At 43.9% G+C, this 22,147-nt stretch overlaps 1 protein-coding gene and 1 pseudogene across 2 annotated transcripts in view; both read left to right on the forward strand.

The window, feature by feature from the left end:
• Positions 1 to 22,147, forward strand: part of CEMIP (cell migration inducing hyaluronidase 1) — a 99,616-nt gene that overhangs the window by 16,653 nt on the left and 60,816 nt on the right. The window lies entirely within an intron of this gene.
• LOC103816204 (cell surface hyaluronidase-like) overlaps positions 1 to 22,147 on the forward strand; it is a 43,262-nt pseudogene that overhangs the window by 16,229 nt on the left and 4,886 nt on the right.

Genomic DNA, 22,147 nt, shown 5'->3' on the forward strand with positions numbered 1-22,147 from the left:
TTTTAATTTTGATTTAAAGGCATAAAGACTTTTATTCTGCAAGTAGTTGTTGCTGCAGGGTTTGGGTATTTTTTAAGGTGATGGACTTCCAATCCAACTCAGAGTCACAATAACCCTCCTATTCTCCTAATCCCTTCTGTTTATTATTGTTAAAATAAAACCTTTAAAGCCCTTAATAAACTTTCAGCCTAATTCTGCTGACCCTAATTCTTATTCATGTGCACAGTCCAATTAAAGTGAGTTGGGGTAAGTGGAACAAATGACACTCCTTTGGGCTGGCACCATCCCGAGGTTATTTATGCTCTCTGCTTTGGTATTCATTGCCAGCAGATTCATTCAGAGTGCTTGACCTGGAGTAATTATTTTCTTGATTACTTCGGAACTTAATCTTCACACCCTGTAATAATTTCATCTGCAGACATTAAAATATTCCATGCTTTTTTTTTGCTGAACATCTGCAGTTTCCTTGTTTTGATGTATTTTCATATCAGGACAGATATTTTTATTTAGTTGCTGAAGGATCTTGAGAGCAGAGCTATGCACAATGAGGATAATGCTTCTTCCTGTTATTTCTCTTTACTAAAAAAAATTTTTAAAAAATCATGAGATGTATTAGAATTTGCATGAGAGCCAATTCTGAGAATTTAAAACTTTTATAAGTTTTATGGGGGTTTAGGAAGAACAATTAGAAAAAAAATGGCACTGACAGAACCACTTGAAAGGGACATTGAAAAGATATGAGAAAATTCCCCAAATACCTAGGTCTTTCTTTCTTTATTAACAGCTGTGATATTCCTCAGTAAATATCATAATCATCCAGTGCTTTCCTACACTGTCAGTCATCCTCTTCTTTTGCCACTGTTCAGTTTATTGCTATGTGATTTCGAGCAACACATGGTGGTGTGGATGCACTTCAAAGAGCCAAAACTCTAATTTTTGTGGGAATATCTCCTGGGATTAAGAAATGAGAGGGAGAACCAACATGGCTGGCATATTTTCTAAACAGAATAGGCAAAACCAAACTCTGCTCAGACAAAGGAGCTCCCTAGTCCAGCTCCATCACTGCCAAAACAGAGTTTTGCAAAGCTGAGTCCTTACTTTGAGCTAAGCAGTGATTTTTCACCTTATTTTCTCCCCTAGGTTGGACTGAAAGTGTTTTTTGGCAGACCAGGCCAGTGGTTTGGAAACAATGACAATGGAAATGTGCATCTTCCATGATGAGGATGGTGGGTGGCAGGGCATGCAGACACCCTCAGAGGCAGAGCAGACCAGTCCCTGCTGCCTCACCCCAGCTCCCTCGGTGTCCCCTGCTGGAATGGGGAGATCTCTCCTGGGAATCTCACAGGTAATGGGGCAGCCCAGCCAGCACCAGATACTCTGCTGAGGGGGGAGGCAGGGAAGCTGCTCAGCACTTCTCACACCAAGGGTGAACAATAGATTTGGTATGATTCTGCTGCAAGTTGAAATCCAGTTGGGGGAAAGCTTGGTGTTTCCTTGTTCCAGGCACTTGTCCACACTTTCATGGGGCTCTAGTGGATTGTTCTGGTGAATCAAGCTTCAGTAATGGGAGATGTTTCTTCTCTGGTACATCCTACTTGTGTTCAGGGTGGCTGAGTTGCAAACTCACAGCAATTCCTCATTTCCCAAGCAGAAATCACAGGCTGAGAGATGGCCTTAGACCTTGCCAGCAGTGAATGTCACAGTCAAACACAGAGAATGCATGTCTCCTTAAGCTAAAAGAGTTGGATGCATTTGCTTTAGCTGCACAGCAGAGAGCAGGAGTTGCTATTTAAGTATCTAAACCCTGGAATTAAAAACTCTGGTGTGTTGTGGTTGGGCAGAAAAAGGATTGTTGGGCTCCTATGAAACAGTCCCTTTAAAATAGGATTTTGTCCTTGGCACTTTGTTTGGCTCTGTGTCTCTAGAGAAATAATTGTCCCTGTTCTGGCAACCTAACAGTTAAATTCAGAGCTGCAAACAAGTAGGCATTTATATTTTTATTTCTATTAATATCCTCCTGGTTATGGCACTCTACATGGTGAGACAGTTTTTCCACCATAGAAAATTTCCTTGGCTAGGTTTAGGCAAGCATAAACATTTACTTCTCTGGGATCCATTACTTACCAGCATTTTTCAAGTAATAAGCATCCAGCAGGATGAGTAAAGGTCATATGAAATGCTTCACTTTATGGGTTTTGGGGAGGGAAATATATGTATGTGCAGGGTAGAAGAGATTGGTCTCGTGCCGCAGGGTTTGATGAATTTGAAGGGGAAAACTGTTAGAATATATCAACCTCACTCTGATTCTCAGCCCCCTTTCTGACTGGTGGCTTGTTTGTCTGCTAAATTCTGAGTGTCATACTTCAGAGCAGAGTGAATCCAATTATGGAGAAAGATGGTTTGCTTTGATCTTAAAAACTTTATTACAAAATCTGTTTTGCTGTTCCTTTTCATGTAGCTCTGCTAGACAAGAACTTGTATTCTCCCCTAGTGCAAGCAGGTGAAAATATCCCTTCAGCTAAGGAAATAGTGACTCCTGTGTTCCTGCTGAATGGAGCCCAAGACAGTCAGTCTAGGGATGGGCTACTTGGCATGGAAAACCAAGATCCAAGTCCTTCAGCTAACATTGCAGGCAAATCCTTCCTGAGCTAAGTGCCTAGAGTACAGTTAATTCCTCTCTGCTTGGTTTCTCTCAGTCCCATTTCATGCTCCTCTTCTCCTGGATGTAATTTGCCCAAGAAAGGAAACGCCTGGGGAAAAACAATTCCTCTGGCAGTGTTTCTAGATCCAGAAGTCCTGGGGATGGGCTTTCCTGGGGGTGTTTTAATCTGGCAGTTCAGGCTGATATTCCCACCCTCTGTGGCTGGTTCATGGTGCTTTCTGCTCAGTGTCTCCAAGGAGCATCAAATCTCATTCCCCCTGTGGTGTGCAAGGGCTTTCTCCAGCAGGGAGCACTCAGTAATGCCTTGGTTTGGTTTGGGGACCACCTTAAAATCATGGAATTCATTAAGCAAGAACTTGCAGGTCTTTTAGTCCTCCCTGTTTGGTTCTGGAGCCTGTAGGGTTGTTTTTGCCCAAACAGGACCAACCCCTTTGCTCTTTCATGACAGCTGAAACTCTCATGTTGTAATGTAAATAAAGCAAGGCTTATTTAAAGGAGAAACATTAAACAGAGGGAAAGTCACAGGGAAATCACAAGAGCTGTCAGCACCACATCTTCTGGCAGCCTCTGAGTCACTCAGACTTCATCATTGGGGCACCAAGGTCCTTGGTGTCCCATCAAGCTGATTTTCAGCTGTTGCAAAGGCCAAGAAAGAAAGAAAAATGTACAAAGAGGCTTCATAGTTCTCCCCATGTAGGTGTGTGAGATTTCCAGTGGCACAGAACTGGAGACTCCTTGACACCTGCAGTACTTGGTACAATATAAATGAGATTCCTGAACCTTTTCTGATTTATGTATAAATTGTAAGAGAAGTGCCTTGGTTTCCTCTGGGCAGTTGGAGCTGGGCATTTACTGCTTGCCTGCAGGTTTCACAGCAGCACATCAGGGGAGGCTGTGAAACTTCTTTTTTTTTGTATTAGTCTTTATTAAATTAAGCAGAGTTTTTGGCAGTATGTGCTGTTTTCTTTAATAAGCTTAAAAAGGTGTTACACAGTCATAAGAGACTGCCACACAGCCAAATCAGTGTTAGTTTTGAATTTAAAAAATATTGATGCCTTGCAATTCTAAAATACTCCAGGAAATGCTGTTGATTTTACACCTGTTCACCCAGTCACTCCTTCACTGCTGTTGGCTGAAATAGAAATGATTCCATTTTTGTTAACTCTGCTCTTGCAGTGAATGTTTCCACTTGTGCTGATCCTTCATCTCTGGGTTTCACACCTTCAGCTGGTTCTGGGCTCAGTGCCTCTGTGCCTGCCCTTGGTAGTGATGCTCTTAAATGTAAAGCAAGCAAGAGATGCAGGAGGGAGTGAGGTGGGCAATGGTTTTCCAGCCTCAGGAAACTGCAGAGCCCCAGGATGTCTGTGGTGCTTGAGGATTATCAGCACCTCACACACTGGGAAGAAGGAAAACCCTGGGAGATGTTTTTCAGTTCTTGGTGTCTGTATTTGGATAAAGAGGTTTAGTCTGATCAGATCTCTGATGCACATCAGTTGGAAATCAAAGTAGTTTTCCTGATGCCAGTGACATCCCAGCATGTCTTAGAGAAAGAAAGCTACATTTTTTTTTTCTGCAAGAATTTTAAAGCCTTCACTTGGAAATTTCATTAAGAAAATGTTTTTCCCTGAGATATTAACATTTTCTGGGCAGTCAGTCAACCAGAAAGGGAGAAGGTCTGTTTTGATCTTCTTGTTTTTAAGGTTTTTTGCCCCAACATGACAGCTGACAGCATGACAGGACAAAAGCAAGAGTAATGAAACAAGAAAGCAAGAAATCTTTTTCTCAGAAATCAAGATTGTCATTTCCAATACTTGGCATGTTGCTTATCTTCATACTCACTCTCCAGCTGAATAGCAGATCCCCCTGAATTGTAAAGAACTTATCTTCTCAGTTTCACAATCTACTTGGGAAAATTGCCATGTGAGCATGGGGGAATCTGACACATCTCTTCAGCATGAAGTGTCAAGCAGCTAAAATGACAACTATGTCCATTAAACCACCCAAGCAATTAGAAGGCTCACATTTTATAATGTTTTAACCAGCTCTTCTACTAGCACATTAATCTGCCACCATTTCTCTTATTTTGAAGTCCCTTTGTGACCCATTTTCTTTTAAAGATTTTGATAGAAGTAACCAAAAATTATGGAGGTGGTTCTAGGGAAGATGGATTTTTCATTCTAGAAAGTGGATGGATTTTTCATTCCTGTTGACTTAGTGATGTTCCACCTGGGCAAAGCAGTCTCTTCACATAGGATCTGGATTTCTTGATCAGGGCTGTACCCTCCTTTAGTAAGAAACATGTTCAGAGATCTGTCAGATATACTGTTGTATTTCTATGGGACTGAAGATCACACTCTTGCTGTTTTGAGCTTCTGGACAGCATTCACTCAGTGGCCACTGCCATGCAGGAGACCAAATGGCACTCTACAAGTCACTGACAAGTAAATTTACAACATTTCTATAATGCATACATGGCATTTTCCTTGTTCTGGTTAAGACCATTTCATTCTCCAAAGAGCTGTGATCATTATCCTTAATGTCAGACCTGTGTCTTGGCCCCTACACACCTGGAGGAAAATGCTACCAAAAAATCTCTGACCTCCTTTCCTCATCACCTCATTGAAGCATTCTATAAACTATTCCAGCACTTCTTTGGGCTCATTCACAATAGCAAGCACCTCAAGCCATGCATGGCTCTCTCACTCCCTTTTATTTTTTTCAATCTTTACACAAATAGCTTAAAGCACATAGGAATCTTTTGTTCTTGGTAACCTGTAATCTAGGAATCTTTGGGACTCATTGAGTGCATCTCCTTCCTTTCTTGGCTTTTCATTGGTGCATTTAATTTTGTACTAAGTGCAATATAAGTGTTCATTCTAACTGGTTTTCATTAGAAAATGCTGTTTGGATTGAGAACAATTAATACACTGATGGGATTTCAGGTCTGAATGTACCTGATGGATCCCCTGCTCCAACCTCAGCACTACCCCATCCTGATGGGGTGAGAGTGAAATGAGGGTTACTGTGTGTTATTGGCTTTCCAACCATGGTTTGAATGTGAATGCAAAATAAGTTTTTCTTCTTGGTTTCATAGATAAAAAAGGCTTTTTTTATCAGACTGTAAAATAATTCAGTCTTTCTTGGTCCATCAAGAATGAGCAAATGCATTACTGCCCAGAAATGTTGTTTGGAGTGAATTCCTTGATCAATAGTTTCAGCTATCAGGAAAAATGTATGTTAATGTCATTCTGGGATCCACTTTAATCTTCCAGTATCTGCAGATACCACTCAGAATAGCTTCTCATCATTGAGGTGTAATGGTGTGAAAGGAGGAGTGGACTGAATATCTGAGAAACTTTCACAACCACTTTTGTGCTGTTCCATTTGAGACCCAAATGTTTAATTTAAGCATTCAGCATGAGGCTGCTGGATCCAGGGATGAGAGGAGGGGTAGACAAATGTGGTCCATCTATTGGAGATCCTTAGGAGCTCAAAATCAACACTAGAAGCAGGAACAACTGCAAGATCCTTCTGAGCATGAAATTGGAACTAGGGCTGAACTCACTTGAATCCATAACTAAAATAACCCCACAAAGCAATGAGAGATAGTCTGGTTTTGCAGAGCTTTCAGTTTCTGTAGACAGGAGGAGCAGATCTGGAGATGTGAGTGCCCTGCATTAGCAGGCAGATATCCTGATAGATGGAGTCTTAACCTCCCTGCTAGTCTTGGCTGCACTTGTGTCCTTGTGAAATTAAAATCTGATAAGAAACTACTGCTTCCATCTAGATCTAACTCAGAGACACAAACTGAGTTTAAAAATAATTTTGATGGATGGATGCTCATGTAGAAGCTTAGACATTTGTGAGCTACCATGGATTTCTATGTTGGCTGTTTTAAGTTCTTGATGCAAAGAGTGTTATTCCACACTGTAGGAGAGTGAAGGCAGCAGGATTATTGATGTCCTCATCTGTCCTTTGTGCATCTGAAACCCTTCAGGAACATGACAAGCTGCCTGAAACAGCCCTGCATGCAGAGACAGATTTGTATGACTAGCTGTGCATCTTCCTTTTGCACTGGAATTTCACATGGGGGAAAGCAGGGCAGTGTCATACATTCAGCCTCAAAATTAATGTTTGCCACACAAACTTGCCTTTGAGTGATGGCAGGGCAGAGAAAGTACAGAGCTGGAGTGTGGCTTTGTAATTGTTCAGTAGAGTTGAGCTGCAGGTCAGAGGCATCTCCTGGTCCCTGCAAGAAGAGCTTTGCTGAAGCCTTGGACTTTGGTACTTAGTCTATAAGGTGATACAGTCAGGACATCAAGTTTTAGCCCCCAGAATTTCAGCCTAGTCTGCTACTTGAGAGCAAAGATGTGGATTCTATTAGACAACTGGGTCTGGTCCAAAGACCATTGACATAACTTCAGTTTTCTGTATTTTCAATGGAATAAGCCTGTTTTAAAGTGCAGTTATTTGAATTAAAAAAAGAGTTACTTTGTGATGCTTCCTTGATTACCCTTCTCCCTAAAGATTTTGAATAGTGAACATTTTTATGGCACTGTACATCTCCTATCTCACTTCATGGTGTCCCTGTGGATGGCTGCAGATGCTATTTCTAGTTTACCTTTTTATTTGAACTGGAAACATTTCAGTGACTTTCCAAACGTTCTGAACTCTTCATTGGCAGAAACCATTTACAGGCAGCGATGATCAATTGCACATGTTATGGCTGTGCCTGGCTGGTTTAATGGACATGTTTGTCATTTTCCTTTCACCCTCAGCTTTACATCCAGGCCAGATGCCCCAGGAACCTGAGCCTGCCCCCTGCCAGAGCAGCATTCCCTTCCCATCCCTGTGGCTGCGAGGTGTGAGCAGGGGAGCCGAGTGCCAGCAGTGCCAGCCTGCTGTCCTGCTCCAGCAGGGTGAAATCCTCCACTGGAATGGCAGAGCACCTGAAAATGTCATCCTGGACCCCAGCAACTTCAACAGGTACTGCCCCTTGTTGATAGAAAACGTTCTATTTTCTTTATCATTTTCTCCAAATATTCATAAGTGACCTTTTGATGGTCTCAGCAAGTTCTGAGAGGGTGGAAACAAGGTTCTAAAGCTTGACACTAACTGATGCTAAGAGATGGTTCTGGTTTCACTCTAGTGCAGCTTTTTTGATGTGCAGAGAGGTTTCTCTTTCCAGAAAGTTTTGAAATAGAATCCAAGTAAGTCCTGGCCTGCTGTCCCTGAAATCCCTCCAGAAGAGCTCTGGCTCTGGTTCATTTATTTGTACTAGTCACTGCACACATAATTTATCTCCCATATATATAAAGTGCAGAAATGCATCAGAATGTGCACAAAACTTTGCATCTACTGTAATCCAAACAGCACTGGAATTATTGTGTTTTTCTGACTGAAGGTTTAAAATGTTAGGTCTCAGCACAGTAAGATTGCAGGCTCTGCTGTATTTATTTCCCATGTTTTCTTAGCATTGTATAAAGACAGGGTAAATCCACTTTAGATGCTGCTTTTTCCCTTGCAATCTTCTTCATTTTGCTTGATTTCATTTCTGGTTTTTAGTGCTGTTCTTACTTTGATGAAATGACTTGTGCTTTGCACTGGTCCCACTGTTAGGGGTGGGCATTGCCATGGTGCACAGAGGAGATGCTGCAAGGGAAGAGCACCACAAGAAAGCCTGGCCATCACCTTGGCTTCTGCAGTTTGTCTGAGCCCTCAGTTATGGTTAAAAACACACCGTGGTATAAAAGCCAGAGTTTGCTGGTGAAACCTGACCTGATTACACACAACAGAGGCTCAGGTTGCCAGAGCAGGTTTGAGATAGTTGGCATGAAAGAAGGCAAAGGCACTGGGGATGTGAAGCAGCACGTTCTGCTGGTGAACCTGGAGGGCTCCCAAGTCCCTCCAGTATTATCCAAACCCCACACCCATCTGCTGCTCCTCTGGCAGAGTGGCCCTGCTGTGGCTTTGGGTAGGATAGTTTTGGCCAAAGCTGGACCTCTGTTTAGTTCCCCTGACCTTTGGAGCTGAAAAAAAATCTAAAGATCTTGTCCTTTGATGCCATTATGAAGGCCCATGGGAATGCACCAGAGGAAGGCAGTGTTTCCTCTTTGTACCTGCCCATTCCAGAGTGACACACACCTGATTGAGATGTGTAGTAGGGTCATGACTGAGTTGCTGCATGATCAGTGTTTGGACCCTACTGTCACAGGGGAATTATCAGAATTACATCACTTTTTTTCTGTATTAATACACCTTTGTGCACTTTAAGGAAGAGGAAAACCTACTAGTTGCTCATGACAACCTGAGTTTTGCAATTATTATCTGTCTTGGTTTTGCAGTTATTATCTGTCCAAATGGTGAGCTCTCTCCTTGCAATTGCAGAGCTAAATCCTCTGCCAGGTCACTGATGGCCAGCTCACACTTGCCAAAGCTTTGGCCCACAATCTTCAGGCATGAATTTAAATCTGAAGGCAGCACCAGGGCTCTGGTAAAGCTCAGCTTTAACTTTTGTTCAAGCATCCATTTAACTACATTTTACTATTGAAAACCACAATGTGGTTGTGGTTCCTTTTGTCTTGTACAAAAGCAGTTATTTGAACTGGGCAAAGGTTTGTAGATTTTCTGATCCAGAAACTGTTGGCAAGGTAGCTGCTTTGAAGAATCATAAGCAAGAAATAAACTGTAACAAAGGAAAACCACAATTTGACTTTATTTCATTTAGAGCTTCTTGCTAAGGAATAATTGGGAAGGAATTGTGTGTCTGCTCTGTCTACACTCAAGTATGCTGGATGCTCACTAGTGTGAGACTTAAGGCTGATGCAATAGTGAAATCTCCAGACTGCATGGAAAAACATGGAGAAGTGAGATTCCCATGGAAGGGTGAAGGAACTAAGGAGAAAAAGTGGTTTTTGGAGTTTGAAGGAAAGTTAGTGCCTGCCTAAGCAATTTCATGCATGACCTCTACTAAGCATTGTATTCCAATGATTTCTGGAATGAGAGAAATCTCAGATTGTGGAGCCTAGAGTAATCAGAGATAGAAAACCAGACTTCTACCTGTCTCAAGTGGCTTTATGTTTATCTGTTCTTTTAAAATTCAAAATACTGCATAACTTCCAAAAAATGTTCTTTTAAAATAGTAGCATCTGTGCCAAACATGAGATGCAAATGAAATCACATTTGGATGAACTTTACCAGCAATCTTCTAGGGTTAATAATTTCAGAAATAACCTGAGTGAACAGCTGAAGTGTTTTCAGTCCTGTCACTGTGAGCTGATGGGTGGCTGTGTCCAGGTTGCTGCCTTTGCAGGCTGCCCTCACACTTCCAGAGTGATCTGCACTGGGCTGAAGGAAGGCCAGAGGGGAAATAAAGAATTTGACAGGGAGATGTGGACCAGGATTTGGATATCATTAATGTTGGATACTTGCATGATTAACACTTTCCCTGCACCTGAGGCATGGTAGAAAGACCCAGGAGATCTTGTGCCAGTGCAGACATCTGTTACAAGGCTGGAACACCCAGATTCCTGGGGTGGGCAGGAGCTGCTCGGGATGAATTCACATGACTCAGCTGAAATTGGCAGGGCTGAGAGCTGGGAATCTTGTCCAGTGAGCTCAGAGGCACTGCTGGGGTGGGTTTGCTCAGTTACAGCACAGCCAGCAGATCTTTATCTCAACCCTTCCTTCCTTCCTTCCTTCCTTCCTTCCTTCCTTCCTTCCTTCCTTCCTTCCTTCCTTCCTTCCTTCCTTCCTTCCTTCCTTCCTTCCTTCCTTCCTTCCTTCCTTCCTTCCTTCCTTCCTTCCTTCCTGCCTTCCGTCCTTCCTTCCTTCCGCCACTTCCGCCACTTCCGCCACTTCCGCCACTTCCGCCCGCCACTTCCGCCACTTCCGCCCGCCACTTCCGCCACTTCCTTCCGCCACTTCCTCCGCCACTTCCGTCCTCCGCCACTCTCCTCCGCCACTTCCGTCTTCCGCCACTTCCTTCCGCCACTTCCGCCCGCCACTTCCGCCACTTCCTTCCGCCACTTCCTTCCGCCACTTCCTTCCGCCACTTCCTTCCCTCCCTGCAGTACTTGTGCCTCCCTCCCACTGATTCAAACCAAGTTTAGAGGAACCCTTCCGTTTCTTTGCCCCCATCAAACTGGAATTCCAGTGTCTCCAGGTGCTGCAGGGAGGCTGCTCCATGCCTGCCAGGGTTGTTCCCAGGGAGGGATGGACTGGTTTGTGTCTCTCAGGGGATCTGTGTCTCTCACTGCCTGATGGGCAAACACAAAGCTGTGCTGGAGAGCTGCAGGTTGTGTTTTCAGGCTGCAGGGAACATTGCAGGCTCAGCAGAAATCCTGATGGAGCTACAGATAAGAGCTGTCTGTCTCATGCCCGGGAGTTTGCGTGTGAAGATGAGCAGGAGGATGGGGTGATGCTTCTGGAAAAGGGATGTGCAGGGCAAGTAACTCTGAATGTTTTGGCAAGTGAACAGGAGAGCACAGGCTGGAATTTTAATGCCTAGCAATGAAGTGTGCTCCAGAATCAGTCCAGATCTGCTGGGGGTTCCTTTCAGGGCAGAAAAACTGAGTGCAAAACCTTTATGCACCCTCAGATCCCTTCTTCAAGGGTTTTGTCTTTTTGTTGGAGTGGTTTCCATGACTTCACCCTCTCCAAGCTGTTTGTATTTTTCCTTTCCTTTAGTTTGGGTGGTTGATTTGGTTTACTTTTTATCTTTAATTTTGGGGGGCAGTGTTGGCTGTGAGGTTTTTGAGGGAGGTTTTTTTAGGGGGAGGGGAGGTGTTGGTATTTTTTTCTGCTTCACAGAAGATTGAGAATTATCTGTAAGACTTATTAAGGGCTTTCCTCAAAATTATTGTCCTGAAGCACAAAGGTCCAGAGAGAAATCAGGCTGGTTACAAGATGGAGGAGAGGCTGGTAAGCCTGGAGGACAGGATGGAAAACATTAATTGGTTGCCAGTAAGTGCCTTCTTTTGGGTGCTGGAGAGCAGTACAAAAATTGGCACTTCACAGAGTAATCAAAGTCAGAAATTTAATCCTTCAATTTAATGACCCAGGCATTGTGCCTGTGCAAATTTTCCAAGCAAAGGCAAATACTATTATCAAAGGCACAGGGCTGTTCAGTAAGTCAGCCAGGCTTCTCTGTGCTATCAGCACATCTAAAGATAAGAATTATATCTCCTCAAAGCACATATCTGAAGTGTAGTGTAATAAGTCATGTTGTTGAGGCAGCCTGGGAGCAGTGGCAGTTAGATGAAGCATTCCTTGCTTTTAATGAGAACAGGGAAATACCTTCACACGTGGTCTGCTGAGGCTCAGAGGGAAGGGTTTTCCCTTGTTGGGCTCTCTGCTGTGGTTTGACAGGGGGAATTCAGGGAAATGTGCCTGGAGATGTACAGTGAGGTGCACAGTGCTCTTTGGTGTCCTGATGGAGCAGTTGGACCTTTATGAGAATCTTATAAAAAGAAACAGGGAGGGGAGGGCCAAATTTCTTGTCAACAGCAAAGAAAAGGGCAGATGCCCATGTGAGTGCCCAGGCATGTGTTCAGCCTTTCTCCTGCTGTGGTGTTTGTGCAGGGATGGGCACAGGTTCACTGCTCAGCTCCTCCATTTCACGGGCTTGTTATCAGGTTCACCAGTGAACAATCTTAATTTTCTGAAAATTCAAGAGCCCAGAATGAGCTTGTGTCTAAACTTCTCTTTAAAAATCCTGGACCTTTCTGACCTTCAGTGACACAAAGCCTTCAGGAGGCTGCAACCCATCCAGAGATGGAGATCTCAGTGCGGGGAAACCTCCACAGCCCAAGTCTGCACTCAGGCTCTGGGGGACTCACTACGTTTGTATTTGCCAAGTTGTGTAGGTAGATTTTTTCCTATGGCTTATTATTCAATGCCAGTCTGATTCATACTTTCAGCTACTTGTCATTTTTGTGATTAAATTCCTTAGTGTTGATAAGGTCTGGAGAAAAACAAAGATAACAAGACAAGGCTAGATTGTGCTTGTTGCAGTCTTGCCCAGTTTAGAGATATTTCCTTAATTGTTTTTTTTTCAAATTAGTTCCAAGTGAGCTTTTCCTCTTGCTTCCCAGATTGATAAATGCTCAGGAAGGCATCATTAGTATTTCAAAGTGGAGCTCACAGTTTAAGGCTGTGAATGCTTTCTTGTTCTTGTACATGCACAAGTTCTGACCCCTCCATCCCCTAAATCTGGATGCAATACAAGGAACACCACCACTACTTCCAATAATAATAAAGCAAAGTGCTACTTGGGTTTCATAACCTGCCCCTCCTGATAACATCTGTGATTCAGAGTTAATCATCCACACAACACAGAAGTCAGCAGATCTATTTGAATTCCCTCCTGTCTATTTAAATCCCTTAAACTACCCACAGATCAACCCATGGATGAAAGCCACAAGATTTATATGCATTTGTTTTTATAATTGGAAAGAAGCTGGAGCACTTGCCAGAACACCAGGCTGCAGATTGCACCACTCTGTGCAGTTGGGTGAAGCCTGTGCTGGCATTGCCACGTCCAAGCGATCCTAAAGCCCTGAAGTTTTCCCTCCTCTCCTGCTCCTTGCTGGTCTCTGTTCTCTGAATTAACTTGGGATTAACAAGGTGACTCTGAGGAGACACATCTTTCCTGAGGTGATCACATTACAGCAGGAATTAGAGCAATCTGAGCTTCAGAGAGCTCCAGGGTGGCAAAGCAGGGTGCTGGTCACTGTGCAGCTTGGCATATGAACCTGGGGGGTTTTCCCTGCCTTTACCCCTCTCCTGGCCCAGGGAGTGGGGCTTGGGGGTCTTGAGGGAGAATCTCCTGACCTGATGTGCATCCAAGGCACAGCAGCAGGAAAATACAAAATACACAAGAGTCTGTGATAGAGAGCTTGGGCAGACATTGAAGAGATAGGAACTGAACTGGCATGGGATTCCTCCATGAAACATGCAGGGTGGGAGAAGACATGATAAAATGATGGACTGTGCTTCAATGCAGGAAGTTCTTATTTTTGCTTGAACACATTTGTCTGCAAGCCAAATGCTGTCTGAGTCAGACCTTGGTTTCATGAGGATCAGCAGATCTGTACCTCAGGGCAGGATCCCCCCTGTAATTTGTTGAGCTTCAAAAAAACCAAAAATCATTCTTTTTGCCTAAGGAGATGTGGATAAAAAAAATTAATTTATATTAAGATATAGCCGATGCTTTTGAATTTTTAATGGCATTTCCTAAATAGCAGTATTTAGGAAAGGCATTTAAATCCCAACACACCTGACTCTGGTTAGCTGAACACACACCTGGCTGGTTGCAATCCCTGCAAAAAGCATTCCTCCAGAAGAGGCTATCCTCAGCAGCAAGGCCCTGGGAAAACTGTCTGGATGTTCACCAGCAGCCCTGTTTGCCACTCTGGGGGTTGGGTGTCTTTACTGGGCTTGAGCTGAAGGCAGAAAACTTTAAAAAAAAGCCAAAATCTAAGAAAAGAGGAGCGAGATACATCTGCAGGGAGCTGGTGGGGAATGGAGGTTCAAGGAAAGCAGCTTGAGCTGGGAGAAAGGGGCAGAGCCATGGGCAGGTCCTTGCAGCCCTTTCTCTGCTCCTCCCAGCCCCAGGGAGGTGTGTGGGCAGCTCTCACTCCTCTTTCCTCACCAGTGCTGCTGGCTGAAGAGGAGGTGACTGTCCTGAAAGCAGGTTTTGTGCCAGAGGAGATTCGGCCAAGTGCTGGGCAAGTTGTTGGGAGAATTTTTGTGAGAGAAAAACCAGCTGTATCCTGAGTGAGAGCAAGAAGCAGTGACCTCCTGTGATTTATTCTTGGGATGGGTTGGAGGCTAAATAGGGGCTGTGCATTTTTTATGGTCCTTTGAAGTTTAAACTTTAGTCTGTTAGAGACTTACCAAAGTAGCATGTGGGGATTTCTGTTTGGTTCCCATATTATGAACAGGAAAGTTTGAAATTCCCAGTTCTCTCACTCCCTTTGAAAGTTCAGCTCACGTAGATGTGGACCAAAATGTCAGAGGGGTTGTTTTTAAATAGGAGTAATAACAGTTGGGGGAGACTGACTCACTGGATGGAACTCTCTTGTTTTTTCAAGCCCAAGGAAAAAAAGATGTAATTTTCAGTTGTACTCTATGGCATTCCCTGGTTAGTTTACCCCAGATTTTCATCAGTGAGGTCAGGATTTGGACTGTGCCCTTCCATGTTCATCAGCTATGTGACACACCATGTCAATAAACATGGCAGGGCTGTTTTCTAGAAAAACACTCATCAGCTTAGAGGTCCCCTTTACTGAAATACAGCCAGGATTGACATCCAGGACAACCAGGAACCCAGCACTGGATGGTGCCCATTCACCCAGGACCTGCCACAGCCAATATTGTGTGCTGCTCCCAGTATTGAACAAGGGTTATCCATCCTCTCCCAGGCAGTCAGAGCCCCAGACTTGCACTTTTTGTATCTTTGTTCCAGCCAAATCTCATCTCTAAGTTACGTGCCTCGCTTTACATCCCCCCACTCAGGGAAGTCTCCCCTCCTCTGCTGCTTGATCACATTTCTGATCACATTTCTCTGGTGTCTTTGCTTCTGAGAGTTCAGGGTGGAACTGGAGGAGTGTTCTGAGGGCTGTAAATGAGGTATGGATGTGTGTACGTGCAGATCTCTATCTGCCACATGGTACAGAACAGGAAACCTCTCGCCTGCTTTTCTGCCTTCCCTCTGTCCTTTTAATGCTTCTGCTTATCCCAGGAAGCCTGCTCATTGCCAAAACAGAACATTTTTTTAACACTTTGTCTGATGTTTTTGCTTTACCTGGAAGAGCCAGAACTGCAAATGCCAATATCTTGGTGCAAAAAGCCCAAATAATTATTGGGTTTGTTTCATCCAACCCTTTCCAAAAGAAAACAAGCAGGATAAACATAATGGTAAAAATGCATGAAGTGCACTGTGGGGACTGTGGAATGACAGTAACAGAGGGACAGAAATGTCAGGTTTTATATGGTCTGATGTCAAAAATTTTCAAGGCAATGTTTGAAACAGCTGGGACCCACTAAACACTGACTTTTTGTGAGTGTATTTTAAGATTTCCTCCTTTAAAGACCAATTTTTTTGGTAAAAACATAAAAAAAATGTTGGCCTGATTTGAAACACAAATGAAAAAAAAAAGAAGAAAGTTCCTTATCTATAAAATGAAACAAACCTTTTCATTAGAAAAGGCTGTGAACACAATTACTTAGTTTTGGGGTGCAAATACCTTAAATAGCTTAAGTTAGTTTTCTGTACATGTCAATGGAAAGTTAGACTTTCTACCTAAAAATATTTTCATTTGTTTTTATTGCATGAAACTCCTAAGAATGAAAGCAGAAGACACAGAAGCGGTCCTGTTTATTGCTACTGGCATTTCATTTAGCAAGTCTGATTTCTATCCCTTGTGTTTTAAGTGTGTTTGTCTCCTTTGTTTGTGCTGGTTTTTAAGCCCCAAAGCATCTAAAGCTACGTGTGTTCCCCCAGCCTTCAGGTAGGACTCTGAAATTACTTTGAATTTGTAGTTTGGGATCCCCATGAATTCAGGGTTCCCATCTCTTGCCAGGGCAGAGGAAGATGCACCCAACTCCCTTTTACTTTGGACAGAGGAAGATGCACCCAACTCCCTTTTACTTTGGACTCCATGCCCCAGCCAACCCATGCCTGATTGCTGCTCCTCTCCCTCAGTTTTGGCAGTGGCTGGAGCTCAGGATCTCAGCCAGCTGCAGGGCAGAGCCCAGGAACCCTCCCACAGCTGTGCTGACTTCTCTCCCTTTGCTTCTCCTGGAGGAGCTGCAGCCCAGCTCAGCCACACACACAGGTAGTTTGGAGGGTTTACTGTGGGTTTTGTGCAAGCTGAAGAAACAGAACTGAAGTGCAGAACTAAACAGGAAAACTGATAAATACCATGAATTTAAAGAGAAAATAACCCCTTAATCTTTCCAATATTTACACAGAGGATAAGTTCTAATACCTTTGCTTCTCCCAGCTCTTCCCAAGCCCTTTGTGGTGGGACAGTATTTATTTCCATCTCTTCCTCCACAAACTCCAGAGTAGGTGCTTTTCATTTGATCTTTTCAATCCTGGTGTAATTGATTTCATTGCTTCATTCAGCCTGCTCACCTGCTCTCCTATTCCCAAATGACCTGGCAACTCAGGGTGGTCACAGCCGTGGTTTTCAATTTTTTTTTTTAATTCTTTCACCGTCTAGTTTTCTTTTCTGATGCCTTTCTCATTCCTCAGGGAGGTGGCAGTCAGTGTAGTAGAGCACCAAAGCACTCCCCAGCATCTGGGGGAGTGACAAGCTCTTTTTGTGATGGTGACTTCAGGGGATGAAATGTGCTAATGCAATGCAAATCACCCTTATGAAACAGCCAAATGTCCTGGGACTCCATCCTAAAAATATTCCAGGAATATGGCTCTGGTGCATTTCTTTCATTTCCTCTAGTCAGAGGCCAGATCCTCTGCAAATATATCCGTTTTTGAGCTGTGCTCTGTTATGACACAGCTGGAGCTGGTTAAAGTCTAGAGGGCAGTATCTGGCTTAAGCTGATGGGTCTTTGTGTAGCTTTGATTTATTATTTTAGAACAGCCTGTCCCCTCTCCCATCCTGAGATAGCTTTGTTTTGTTTTGATGAAAAAACCAGAAAAAGGCCAAAACAGCTTTTCTTTATTGCTGTCCATGTGTAAAGCAAAGTAAAGGTCCAGGCATGCAGACCACAATGAACTGGTTTCCCCTCATTTATTGCTCTGCAGGCAGGGATGGGTGGTGGGTCACTTCAGGGGATCCTCTGGAAAAATTCGGACTTCCTGAGCTTTGTAGAATGCAGAGAGGCAGATGATGAAGGTGGTGCTTCCTTTCCTCTCTAAGCCAAATTTATATTTTCCATTTTCACCAGGAATGCAGGTAGTTCAAAGAATTTGAATTTAAATCCTGGAAGGCTTTGGTGACACAAGGAAAGCAAACCATGGTTCAGGCATCTTGGTGTTACATGCTGAGCCACTTCAGAGGGGAGAAAGGAGAAAAAAACCCAAAAGCTAATTGTCTTGGTGGTTAGTTTTTCTTTTCATGTGGCTTTCTGCTGTGCACAGCACAAGTGCCCCTCACAGACAGGAATGGGTGTTGGGGTCTTTTGTGGGAGATCCTTCCTATCAATAAAAGAATTGCAGCTTTGGTTCTGAGGCTTTTACCAAAGGTTTCTCGTTTGGAGCCTTTTTTTCTCTGAAAGAGGGTGGCAATGGGAACCACAGGATGAAGGAAAGACATAGGGGCAATTTTTTTGGAAATGTGTAAGCCAAAATTTGGGGAAACAGGAGTTAAAAGATGATTTAACTTTATCCTTAGTTATTCTAAACTGACATTGAAGAAACAGCCAGGGAGAAAATGGAAACCATAATAATAAACTTCACTGTAAAGTGGAGGAAGCAGGTCTCTTTAGACTGTGGCTCTGGTTCAAGTTGGAGATTACTTTTCTAATTCCTGAATCTGTGCCCCAGGAGAAATGTCTGCTGGATGCTGGTTCCCTCTCCTGCAGCAGCGAGCTGGCTGCCTCAGGAGACAGAGTGGGTATGTGACTGGTTGTACCTCAGCCTTGCAGGGCAAGGAAGAGAAAATCCCTGGTTTTAAGCCATCCTGGCACCTGACTCAAAGTTCTCAGAGGTCAGCTGGGGTCCCTGGATCAGACCTCTGTAATAAGCAGCCGTTGTTTCCAGACAAAGCAAAAAAAAAAAAAAAAATCTGATTTTCTTTGGCCTTGAGGATTTGTTGTGTTTTTTTAGAGCAGAAAGAGAACCTCAAAGGACATTTCTTTGTTTTCCCCTGAAGTCTGTACTCTTGGCTGCAGACCATCTCTCTGTACTCAAGCCCTCAAGTGCATTTTTTCCCTTTGCCCCTGCCTGCCCTTTTTCCCAGCAGAGGAGACTGGCTGTGTGTCACCCTCTGCCATCCCAGGGAAGCTGTTTCCCAGGTGGTGGCAGGTGTCCCAGCGAGGGACAGGGACAGTGTCCAGCACATGGAACTGGTGAGTGGCTCTTCCACCCAACAGGGGTGAGCCCTGCTGTGCCCTGGGTGGGCAGCAAGCCCTTGGGGTCTTTTTCTTACCCCAGCACTTTCTTTCTCTTTCTCATAGTTAACATTCAGGTCTGTGTGCCTTGCATGCTCTCCTCCCTGATTTCAGGCCAAAAAGAGTTTCCAGGCTGGAGTACCTGGGGTAGATTTCTGTCTGTACCCGGGCTGAGATTGGCAGTGCTGCTCAGAAAAGGGCTGATTTCTAGCCTGGGCTGGGCTCCTCGTGCATCCCTGCTGCTTAGAGTGCTGCAGGTGTGGGCATGATGAAAATATTTGTTTAAACCCATTGTACCCCAAAGGGCCATGAGAAACACCCCTCTCGTGACCAGCACTGAGACAGTTTGTGAAGCTCCAACCTCCTCACATGCCCACAGAAAGAGATTTCTAAAATAATCCTATTCTAAAACTCAGATTTTGTGAAAAGAGGTGAGCACCAAAGCACATCTCTTATTTTGGAGGCATGAAGACTCCTGAAAGTCCTGCACTGCCTTTGTGAGACTTAAGGACACCTTTGGTTAAAAAAAACATGTTACGAAACTGTGTTTCTCAGTCAGCTAAAATAGTTAGGCAGGAAAAAAGTGTTTTGTGGTTTAACCATGAGTCCCATGATGCTTCACCTGACTAAGCAGCTACTTCAGGAATCAATCCACAAATGCTAGATTTGAAAATAAGATGGGATATATTTATTCATTCAACCATAACACATGAGCAATCGAATCCCGGAATGCCTTCCCTGCTAACCAGGCTCCTTGATGATGGCCAGGTCTCTCTCATCACAGGAGTTGTGAAACACCAATTTAGTAATTAATCCTCCTTTTTTTTTACAAAAAAAAAAGGTTGCCCAAATTCTGTAAACATGTTGTTTACTACTAAATAGCAGGAAAAATGGTCACACGTGTGGCAGGGGAGCCGTGAGCTGCCAGCAGCCATCTGGAGCTGGCACACGCAGACTGATGGGTCTAACCTGACTGAATTCTGGCACTGTCAGCACTCTGCTTCTCTCTTTAGTTCAGCAGTTATTTTTTTTAGCCTTTCAGAGTCCAGAAGTTATGGGATTGGCTTTTTTCTTTTCCTGTTGCTGTTTTTTAGACATTTCATAACAAGTGGGATGTTTCCCCTTCTTTTTTTAACCCCACATGCTGGATCCTTGGAAAGGAACCAAGCTTACTCAGTCTCTCTTCCGGAGAAATAGAAAAAAATATTTAGTTTTAAAAGAGATGGAAGGAAGAATCCCTGTAAAGCTCATGTATCTTTTTGATCCTGGAGCTGAACTGAGCTGTTTGTATAATTTCCTCAGCCTGAATTGCAGAATGGACAGGATTGAACACATACTTGGAACAGTTAGAAATAAAAATGAACTCCAAAGGCCAGAAGCCCTGGCTGCCTTGGAGCTTCTGTCATGCATGCTTTGGGCTGAGCTGGTGCTGGTAACTCCAAGCAAACCTGTGTCCCTCTGCACAGCAGCCTCAGCACAGCTGCTGCTCCTCCTCTGGGGGGATGTCACCATGCCTGGGGGCAGGCAGGTGGGTGCACGTTCATGGCACCTCTCCCCCTCATTTCTTGCTTTTAAACCAGAACCAGAGGACTCTTGGGAGGCCTTATTTTAGATGAGCTTTGAATTCCAAAGACTTTGCTGCTGTGTTTCAAACCAGCAAGTAATTCCGGTTAACAGGAAAAACTGAAAAAGCAGAGGCAGCTTTTCTGCTCAATTGCTGTAAATTCACCCCCCTCTAAATGTGCAGAACTGTCTCAGGCTCATACAGATCTGCACTTGATTTTATAGGTGTGAAATCCATGCTCAACTTCCTTCAAGCCAGAGTGTTTATCAGAGGATCCCTCAAAGTGCATCACAACAGCCCTTTTATAAATACTGACAATGAGCACTTAAATGTGAATCAGGATCACAATTTGAGTAAAGGATTCTTACTTGTGGGATCATGTATATCTGGGCTTTGATACCCAGTGTGGTTTTGCTGATGGAAACCAGTTAGCAAGCCAGTTTCTGAGGTTGTCTCTGGTGTAACTGCAGGCTGCTATCAGCAGCACACCCTCAGTTGAGTACACAAGGATCCAGATCCGGTCTCTTGGCAGGGCAGACATACAAACCCTCTTTACATCTGCATTCATTAAGGTATTTTGTGTTTTACTGCATTTGAAGTAGTGGTTAAATAGGGGAAGCTTTATCTCCAAGGAAAGTTACTGCAGAATCTTGCTGAGCCTTGGCAGAAGGAAATGGGAAGTTCCCTTGGAAGGGGCAAGTACATTGTTCTCCCTTACAATTAACTCAATTAAAGTCACTGGGAGTTTGTATTCTATTCAGATGAGGATTTGAGCTCTTAGGGGAAAAAAAAGGCCTTTTATCACCTCAGAAGAAGAATTAACTCCGCTGCTCTAATGTAGAGGAAGGGGAGGAAAAAACAAACTAGAAGCCATTGTTTACAAAGGATGTGGGGGAAAAACCAAGTTTGTTTGTTTGATTATCTCTGCTGGCATTGCACTAAAAGATAAAAATAACCATATTTCACTACTAAAGAGCTTTGGAACTGTCAGATTTTCCCTGCACATGACTTATATATCTGTCTAGACAGAGAAGGGTGAGTGAAATAATTCTTGCAAGGACGCTGCCAAGGCTTACACGCCTGCGTGCTACTGAATTATAATTAATGCTAAAGAATGCCAAGCAAAGCTGGTACAGCATCCTTAAGGAATATGAGCAGCCAAGGTTTCTTGCTAGTCAGAAATGTATTCAGAGCCATTAGCAAGCAGGTGTTAGTGGAGGCAGCATCCTCCCCGTGGTGCAGCACAGACACCTGTGTGTGCAGGGCTCGTGGCAGAGGTGTGGAATCCTCAAAGCTTCTTTGTCTTCTTTAAGGCTTTAATGCAAAGTGCTGTTTTTCTAAGGAAGTTTTAGTTTCAGCACGTGTAGTCCTACCTGAGGTAAAGGCTGGTATAGGCAAATGGTAAGGTTAGTGCCTAAAGGGGGATTCTTGCCCTACATCTTGAAAGGCACAGAACATCTGGAAAATGAAGGACATGCTTTGTTCTTGTTTTACTGAATGAAATGCAAAAGTCAGAGATGTTTTAAATTTAAACTTCCCCAAAGGCTGAGTGAGCTGGCTGTGGTGTGCCCTGCCCCAGGTCCCACAGGGCTGTGTGCTGGCTCCTCAAGGGGTCTGCAGTGTGCAGATGGGACAGGACAGGGCAGACATCACAGCTGCCCCTTGCAGTGGCTCACCTGCAGGTCTGTTTGCTGGGGTGGTTGCTCTCTGCTGTGCTTGCATCCAGATTTTCACACACTTCCCACACTTAGGATGGTCAGACAGCCAAGACAGGCAAAAGATTTGTCTGTGTTTGCTCTTTCTCATTCCCCTTTGCCCACCCATGTTTCCCTTACCCT

The sequence above is a fragment of the Serinus canaria genome, chromosome 10 (assembly GCF_022539315.1).
Source record: "Serinus canaria isolate serCan28SL12 chromosome 10, serCan2020, whole genome shotgun sequence".
In the NCBI taxonomy this organism is placed as follows: Eukaryota; Metazoa; Chordata; class Aves; order Passeriformes; family Fringillidae; genus Serinus; species Serinus canaria.